The following is a 9,668-nucleotide window of genomic DNA, read 5'->3' on the forward strand; positions in this document are numbered from 1 at the left end:
TCTCTCTCTCTCTCTCTTTTAACTGACTTGTTTTAAACGCATTTCGGACGTCCACCGACTTTATCAGTTTGTCCCGAAATAACTGACTTGTTTTCAACGCATCTTGTACGTCCATTGACGTTATCAATTGGTCCTGAAATGACGGACTTGTTTTCAATTCATTTTGGACGTCCACTGACGTTTAAAATATGTCATTGACGGACCGACTACTTTTAGACCTTTTTTGAACGTCCAGGGACGTTCCTTGTTTACTGGGATGGAATTGAATGTGGAGTGTAATACTCAGGTTAAACGCTTGCTGACAGTATTACAGATTACTCATTTATCAGTGGGTCCTCGCCCATTTACCAGGAGAGAAGTTTTAAAGGAAGTGGGGAATATGACTGTGGTGTGTATTTCACTATCAGAGGTTGCGGTGGAGCGTCTGAACTGCGCAGAAATTCCACGACCCTTAACGGTGGGTTTAAGATGTCAACGATTAAAGAACTCACTTTAACCTACGACCCCGTGAACGAGAGGAACACGTTCACAAATGGAGACCTGCTGCAGGGACGGGTAATTCTGGAAGTTTCCAAGGAGGTGAAGATTGACTGTTTTTATATTAAATGTAAAGGGGACGCGGATGTGCGCTTTGACGATTCAAAAACTTCCCACTCCCATGAACGATACTTCAAACTGAAACAGTTCTTCATCCGGGACCCCTCCAAACCAGGTGAGACCAGTCTGTCTTCATGTTTGAATTCAACGGTATTTTTCGTAGCAGTAACATCTGTTGGTAAGATGAGGGATTTAGCTAACAATGCAGAAATGAACATATATTAAAAATAAACAAATAAATTAAGCCAGATAATGATTGGGTAGGTATACTACAGAATTACTTTCCTTTGTGATCGATAAACTGTTATCTTATAATACTTCCATAATCCCGTGTTTGTTCTTTATAATAGCATTTAATAGCTTAGCTGTTCCGAGTTGTCTTTACTGTAGAAATTATTTAAGAAATGTCTTTACTGTAGAACTGTATTTAAGAAATGTCCTGAGGATATACCCAAAAATCTGTATACACTCCTTATTTTAAAGGGCATTCTAGGTTTAAACCCAAATCCATTATGATTACAGATATTCATTAGTGCACACACAGCTTGCATAATCTCCCTAGAAAAGTATAACGAAATGGAACTCCCTGGAGCAGTGGTAAATGAGTTACAGTTCACCATGAGGGCTGTGGGGCACTGTAACTGCATTCTGTAGGGGGATAGAACTCAATCTTATTAGATTAAAATATATATGAATATATTAAAATAATTATGTTAATAAGCTTAGTATGAGTTGTAGTGGCATTTGTTATTCAAAACTAGCAATCTAACATTAGAGCCTGATCTTGCTAATGCTTTTTTGGCTGAATATAATCAGATCCTCACACAAATGTTCCAACATAAGTGAGCACATGTAATCTGTCTAATGTTGGATGAGCAAGTGTCTACATGCCCACAGACATTTGACCATAGAGTGTAATAAATCCTGCCAAAGTACACTGGAATATTACCCTTTTGTAACCTTTGTAACTGTAAGAGATAAAGTAGATAAAGACTTCATGACTTTCCTTTCTGTTACTTTTACAGCAAAAGTCAAACCAAATGACATTATAACAACTGGGGAGACCTGTAAGTACAAGCTGTATATTTTACATCATATCATTCCAGTCTTAAGGTTTATGGGAATTATGTTGAAATTTGATGAGGTCAGTTTGCATAAACAGTTGGGGAAGTACGTTTCAACACATTTGGTTTCACACTGTATTAGTGGGAGATAATTAATATTTTCTTGGAACCCGTATTACTATTTAATCATTATTATACTGAATCAGTGTCGATTGCTTTAAGACTGCAAGGGAAGCTCAGCTTCCCCTAAAATGTTAAAAAATAAGTGATCAAATATATACTGTTGTGTGTACATGTCATTGAATAAATATGCACTACAACGCGCTCAACTTTTGTTCAGAATCAGCTTCTTATCACTGGTAAAGACGCGGCTTTCCCGCAGTTTCACGGTGTTTTAAACAGTCTGGACGCTGAGCGTCCACAGAGTTCAATAGCGAAGCAGCGAAGTGCAGCAAAACGAGACGAGTCATTGGATAAATGCTGGGCTTTGTCCCGCCCATCGGACGCTCAGCGTCTATGGGGCAGTGGGCTGGCCTCGGCTGGCCCGGATGCTCAGCTTCTGTATGATGATTGGATGATCTGTCTGAGGCTGAATCCCTTTTTGATTGACAGCGAAATGAGCGAATCAGCGATCCTTTGGTATAAAGATCCGTGGGAGTACAGGCGGACACACTTCACATGGGCCAAGGCCGTTTAAGCAGCCTAGCTCTGCTGGCCATTGAGAGGACACTAGTCAAGTCCCTGGAAAAGACGCCTTGTTGGTACGACAGGGTCACAGATCATTTTCTTTAAAAGGAACGGAGGGTAGAATTTACATATAAATAAACCGACACATTTTATGATGTAGGCCGCAATTGAGCTTCCCCTCCTTGAAAGACCAGCATCCACCACTGTACTGAATAATGTGTTATTGTCATTTATATTAGAAACAAACAAACAAACAAAACATTGTGGTCTTTTTAAAGGACAAATACTGTATTTATTTTGCTCTTACATATTTGTTTATTTCCAGATGGTAATATTGTCAGGCCAGGAAGACATGTTTATTCCTTTAGCTTTCAGCTGCCCCATGGGTGAGTGCTGATCCTCAAATGTCTTTTTAATGCAGTATCATATTGCCTTGCTTTTTAGATGAAGTTCTTGTGGTAATCTTTTACCTTAGCGCAGTGTTCATAAGGTTTGATGATGCTTATGTAAGCTAATTATAAAAGGAGTGACAAATCCACAGTTGTATTTTTGGTCGCCCCTGGATAAATGACATAATTTGTCTGTAACCATTTATCAGGTTCAGGGTTGCGGTGGGTCTAGAGCCTACCTGGGATCATTGGGTGCAAGGCAGGAACACACCCTGGAGGACACTCACACACATTCACTCTCACCTATGAACACTTCTGAGTCGCCAATCCACCTACCAAAATGTGTTTTGAGTCTACTGGAGCGGGACTTGAACCCACAACCTCCAGGTCCCTGGAGCTCTGTGACTGCAACACTGCTGCACCACCGCAATTAACAAATTAACAAATTATTGACACAATTTGTTAATTTTTATATTATTAAAAAAAAAAATTAATAAAAAATGAAAACATCCTCCATAGGAAACACAAATAGTCATAATTTATTACACACCTACCGTTTCATCGCTGAACCTTGCATATAAAAATGAAGTAAATGAAGTTTATGCATTAAAATATGTAGAAATGCCACTTGTAATTTTGAAAAATTAACAAAATGTGTTCTATCGATGGCTATTCAGGTTTATCCTGCATAAACTGTCAAACTTTATATCAAGATGACTTAAAATAAATGTCACATCAAAATAGTTTTGACATTGAGTCGGGTCTTGGTGATTTTAAGGTAAAATGCAATAGTATTTTAAAGAAAATATATGTGAGCTAATACTGATGTGATAGATAATAAACTAGATGTCCGAGCCTTATATTGTAAAAGACTGTTTAACTTGAGGGAGGGTACTTTGAAGACATACACATGTAGTGAGGCAGGTCCATTTCAGTGATGTTTAAATATTTGTTGTCTTAATTGTAACAGAATATGTCATTACATATGGAAAATTGTGTAGAATTAGGGATGTTTTTGTATGTACCATTAATCAAAATGCCATAAATACAATTTGAAAGTAAATGGTTAATTAATCTAGAACTACAATTACAGGAACATGCCACCATCTTTTAAAGGATCCCATTGCTCTATTAAATATATTCTAGAAGTCAGATTGAATCGTTCATGGAAGCCGGACCGTACTACAAATGCAGAAATTAACTTTGTGCCAAGGATTGATGCTGGTGTCAGTTTAATGGTATGTGCACTTCTGAAAATGTGTGTTTTCAAATATTGTAGCTCTTTTTCTTGACATTTCTGAATCTAAAGCAGTGTAGGTACCATAGTTTGGACTCTTTATTAAAGGGACAGTAAAATGTCAGAAGTAACAGAAGCTGATAGAGTTTATGGGCATCTCCATTGGCTTAGCTGAAGAGTTCAACTTTAAGCATTATTTAGTTGTCCACATGCCTGATTGTGAATGTCTAGTTTTACATAAATGCAAATTTGCATGCTATTTAGATTAGGTAGCTGAGTGTTGTTATTCTTTTATTGTTTAGAAATTCCTGATTAATAGTTTATGTCTAAAAATATAAGAGATCATTGTAAATTACAACACAAAAAGCCACTATATGCTTTTCTGAACCTTTCAAGGATATTATTTAATTCTGCAAGTATACAATAACAATACAATAAATAATAACAATAATGCATACTTAAGTGAAAAATAAAACTGGTATAGTTTTTGTTGTTTACTTGTTGCAGTGTGGGCGGCACGGTGGCGCAGCAGTCACACACCTCCAGGGACCTGGAGGTTGTGGGTTCGATTCCCACTCCAGGTGACTCCATCTGTGAGGAGTTTGGAGTGTTCTCCCTGTGTCCGCCTGGGTTTCCTCCCACGATCCAAAAACACACGTTGGTAGGTGGATTGGCGACTCAAAAGTGTCCGTAGGTGTGAGTGTGTGAGTGAATGTGTTAGTCTGTGTGTTGCCCTGTGAAGGACTGGTGCCCAATAATTTATTAGTATGGTGTAGGGCCTCCTTTTGTGGCCAGTACAGCGTCAATTCGTCTTGGAATGACATATACAAGTCCTGCACAGTGGTCAGAGGGATTGTAAGCCATTCTTCTTGCAGGATAGTGGCCAGGTCACTACGTGATGCTGGTGGAGGAAAATGTTTCCTGACTCGCTCCTCCAAAACATCCCAAAGTGGCTCAATAATATTTAGATCTGGTGACTGTGCAGGCCATGGGAGATGTTCAACTTCACTTTCATGTTCATCAAACCAATCTTTCACCAGTCTTGCTTTGTGTATTGGTGCATTGTCGTCCTGATACATGACACTGCCTTCAGGATACAATGTTTGAACCATTGGATGCACATGGTCCTCCAGAATGGTTCGGTAGTCCTTGGCAGTGACGCGCCCATCTAGCACAAGTATTGGGCCAAGGGAATGCCATGATATGGCAGCCCAAATCATCACTGATCCACCCCCATGCTTCACTCTGGGCATGCAACAGTCTGGGTGGTATACTTCTTAGGGTCTTCTCCACACCATAACTCTCCCGGATGTGGGGAAAACAGTAAAGGTGGACTCATCAGAGAACAATACATGTTTCACATTGTCCACAGCCCAAGATTTGCGCTCCTTGCACCATTGAAACCAACGTTTGGCATTGGCATAAGAGACCAAAGGTTTGGCTATAGCAGCCCGGCCATGTATATTGACTCTGTGGAGCTCCCGACGGACAGTTCTGGTGGAAAAAGGAGAGTTGAGGTGCACATTTAATTCTGCCATGGTTTTGTGTTTTTTGGATATAATCTGGGTTGGCACCCAAACATCCCTTTCAGACAGCTTCCTTTTGCGTCCACAGTTAATCCTGTTGGATGTGTTTCGTCCTTCTTGGTGGTGTGCCAGATGTGCCAACAAGACGTGCACCAACAATTTGTTCTCTTTTGAACTCTGGTATGTCACCCATAATGTTGTGTGCATTGCAATATTTTGAGCAAAACTGTGCTCTTACCCTCTGCTAATTGAACCTTCACATTCTGCTCTTACTGGTGCAATGTGCAATTAATGAAGATTGGTCACCAGGCTGCTCCAATTTAGCTATGAAACCTCCCACACTAAAATGACAGGTGTTTCAGTTTCATTGTCCAGCCCCTGTATATATATAGAGCCTTGCTAAAGTATTCGGCCCCCTTGAACTTTTCAACCTTTTGCCACATTTCAGGCTTCAAACATAAAGATATAAAATTTAAATTTTTTGTGAAGAATCGACAACAAGTGGGACACAATCGTGAAGTGGAATGAAATTTATTGGATGTGTCAAACTATTTTAACAAATAAAAAGCTGAAAAGTGGGGCGTGCAATATTATTCCGCCCCCTTGCGTTAATACTTTGTAGAGCCACCTTTTGTAGCAATTACAGCTGCAAGTCGTTTGGGGTATGTCTCTATCAGTTTTGCACATCGAGAGACTGAAATTCTTGACCATTCTTCCTTGCAAAACAGCTTGAGCTCAGTGAGGTCGGATGGAGAGCGTTTGTGAACAGTCTTCAGCTCTTTCCACAGATTCTCGATTGGATTCAGGTCTGGACTTTGACTTGGCTGTTCCAACGCCTGGATACGTTTATTTGTGAACCATTCCATTGTAGATTTGGCTTTATGTTTTGGATCATTGTCTTGTTGGAAGATAAATCTCCGTCCCAGTCTCAGGTCTCTTGCAGACTCCAACAGGTTTTCTTCCAGAATGGCCCTGTATTTGGCCCCATCCATCTTCCCATCAATTTTGACCATCTTCCCTGTCCCTGCTGACGAAAAGCAGGCCCAAACCGTGATGCTGCCACCACCATGTTTGACAGTGGGGATGGTGTGTTCAGGGTGTTGAGCTCTGTTGCTTTTAGGCCAAACATATTGTTTTGCATTGTGGCCAAACAGTTAGATTTTGGTTTCATCTGACCAGAGCACCTTCTTCCACATGTTTGGTGTGTCTCCCAGGTGGCTTGTGGCAAACTTTAAATGAGACTTTTTATGGATATCTTTGAGAAATGACTTTCTTCTTGCCACTCTTCCATAAAGGCCAGATTTGTGCAGTGTACGACTGATTGTTGTCCTATGGACAGACTCTCCCACCTCAGCTGTAGATCTCTGCAGTTCATCCAGAGGGATCATGGGCCTCTTGGCTGCATCTCTGATCAGTCTTCTCCTTGTTCTAGATGAAAGTTTAGAGGGACGGCCGGGTCTTGGTAGATTTGCAGTGGTCTGATACTCCTTCCATTTCAATATGATTGATTGCACAGTGCTCCTTGGTATGTGTAAAGCTTGGGAAATCTTTTTGTATCCAAATCTGGCTTTAAATTTCTCCACAACAGTATCTCGGACCTGCCTGGTGTGTTCAATGGTCTTCATGATGTTCTCTGCGCTTTGAACAGAACCCTGAGACTATCACAGAGCAGGTGCATTTATACAGAGACTTGATTACACACAGGTGGATTCTATTTATCATCATCGGTCATTTGGGACAACATTGGATCATTCAGAGATCCTCACTGAACTTCTGGAGCGAGTTTGCTGCATTGAAAGTAAAGGGGCAGAATAATATTGCATGCGCCACTTGTCAGTTTTTTATTTGTTAAAAAACTTTGACACATCCAAAAAATTTCATTCCACTTCACGATTTTGTCCCACTTGTTGATGATTCTTCACAAAATTTTTTAATTTTTATATCTTTATGTTTGAAGCCTGAAATGTGGCAAAAGTTCAAGGGGGCCGAATACTTTCGCAATGCACTGTGTATATATATATAGTATATAGTTCTCATGCTGTACTTGATAGAGCTTGTTAGAGCTACTATTTATTTGCTTTATCATGCATTTTGCAATCTGTCATGTATTATTCATTTTTGCATACAGAATCCACGGAGTGGTAACATAGGCAAAAGGATGAAACTTTTTACGTCTGGAAGTGTCTCAGTGCAAGCAACAATTGACAGATTGGGTTATTTTCGAGGTCAGTTTATTCTACTCTCCTGTACTGACAAGAAAAGGCCCAGATTAAGCTGTGGCTTTCAGCACCTTCAGTGCAGTTTTTGACTCTGTATATTTACTTTGTTTCTTTTTTAAAGGTGATGTCATCAGGGTTTCCACTAATGTTGATAATTCTTCATCACGTGAGCTCAAGCTGAAGTACAAACTTGAGCAAAAACAGGAGTTCTGTGCACAAGGCCATTCTAAATATTCATTAAAAACTATTTTCAAAGTGGTTGGAGATCCCATCCCAAATGGGTCAAAGCAAACAGTCAACACAGCCCTGAGAATCCCACCTAACCTGGAACTAACAGTGGCAACTTGTAGTATTATAAAAATGCAGTACATACTCAAGGTACGGGAGTTCTATTTTCCTTCCTCTTTATAGATTTAATTTTATGTGTTTATACTCTCTTCACTCTTTTTGTTGTACACAAGCTACAGGAAAATTGAGGTTGATACAAAAACTTTAACTACTGTACTCCACTTCATATTGTGAACTCGTAAAAAAATTGAGAAAGTACGTTTGAAAACAGAAATCAAGTTACTAGAAGCTTTCTACAGTTTAAAAAATGTAACACTGATTTACATAGAAATGCTTCTTAGGAAATTACAGAATTTAAACTTTTCAGTATTGCCATCAGTCACTACATGGGTTTTAATTGTACTCCTTTTTTATAGGTCTATTTGGATGTCCCTTTTGCTAGTGATCCAGAGATCAAATTTCCAGTCTTCATTCTCCCTGCAGGCCAGCCTTTTGGTCAACCAAATATTCAGCCCTATGGGCCCAGCCCACCTCAAGCTGCACTTGGACCAAGCCCTACGCCACAGGCTGGGTTTGGGCCCAGCCCTCCAAGTACATCCTTTGGATCAGCTTCGGGACTTTACCCCAATTTATACCTTTCACCTGCTTATCCATCTCCAGCCAATCCAGTAGCTCCTCCTCCTTCATACACAGACGTCTTCCCAAATCAAAACCAAACAGTTCCAGGATTCCAGGCAGCTTCATCAGCCCCACCCTTCAATCCTCCTCCATACTCTGCCATGGGTTATCCGGGTCCTCCTGCCCCATAGCAACATCCAGCACCAAGAGCCCCAGAGTTCTGTCCAAATAGGTCTGCCCTAAGCTATGATCAAGCAAGACGTGCTCCAGGATATTGGCCAAATTCAACCAATCTAACCAATCAGCAAGAGCCTTATCTAACTTAAACATCTGAAAAACATTCATAGTGAGATGTGCCTTTGAATTCTCCCTGTGAAGAGCTAATCAATATACAGTTTCAAGTAAATAAACCTTATATAACACTGTGATGCCAGCTTCATGTTAAGTGTTTGCAGATATCAAAATATTTATGAAAGTTTCCAGGACAGCAGTGAATTTCAAAAAGAATTTATTTGAGAATTATCTTAAGAACTTTTTTTATTTAAGAATGATCAAAATTGAATATCATTATTGTTTAATGGAAAATTGTGAAGTGCTGCTTAGAATTCACTAGATTTAAATGTGAACCTCTGCATAAATATGTGAAATATTTATGTTTTATACAGGGATCAACTACAAAACTACAACTACTTCTCATTGTCCACTACCACTCACTGTCCATTCTCTCAGCACCACCAAACATAAAGCAACACTTTGTAGTTCTGCTATTACTGTAGTACATCTCTTGTTCTGCATACTTTCCCCCTTTCACCCTCTTCTTCAATGGCCAGGACACCACAGAGCAGGTATAATCTGGATGTTGGATAACTCTCAGCACTGCAGTGACCCTGGTGTGGTGGTGGTTGTGTGTTAGTGTGTTATATGCTAGAATGTGGATCAGGCACAGCAGTGCTGCTGGAGGTTTTTTAATCTCTCAGGATCACGGTTGGACTGAGAATAATCCGCTACTTAAATAGTTGAAGAACTCTCGAAGAACAGGTTAC

General features: G+C 39.9%; 1 pseudogene; it reads left to right on the forward strand.

Moving 5' to 3' along the window:
• The first annotated feature begins 468 nt into the window (after nt 1-468).
• Nucleotides 469-8,960, forward strand: LOC136677359 (arrestin domain-containing protein 3-like; annotated as a pseudogene).
• The last annotated feature ends 708 nt before the right edge of the window (nt 8,961-9,668 follow it).

Source organism: Hoplias malabaricus, chromosome X2, assembly GCF_029633855.1.
Source record: "Hoplias malabaricus isolate fHopMal1 chromosome X2, fHopMal1.hap1, whole genome shotgun sequence".
Classification (NCBI taxonomy): domain Eukaryota; kingdom Metazoa; phylum Chordata; class Actinopteri; order Characiformes; family Erythrinidae; genus Hoplias; species Hoplias malabaricus.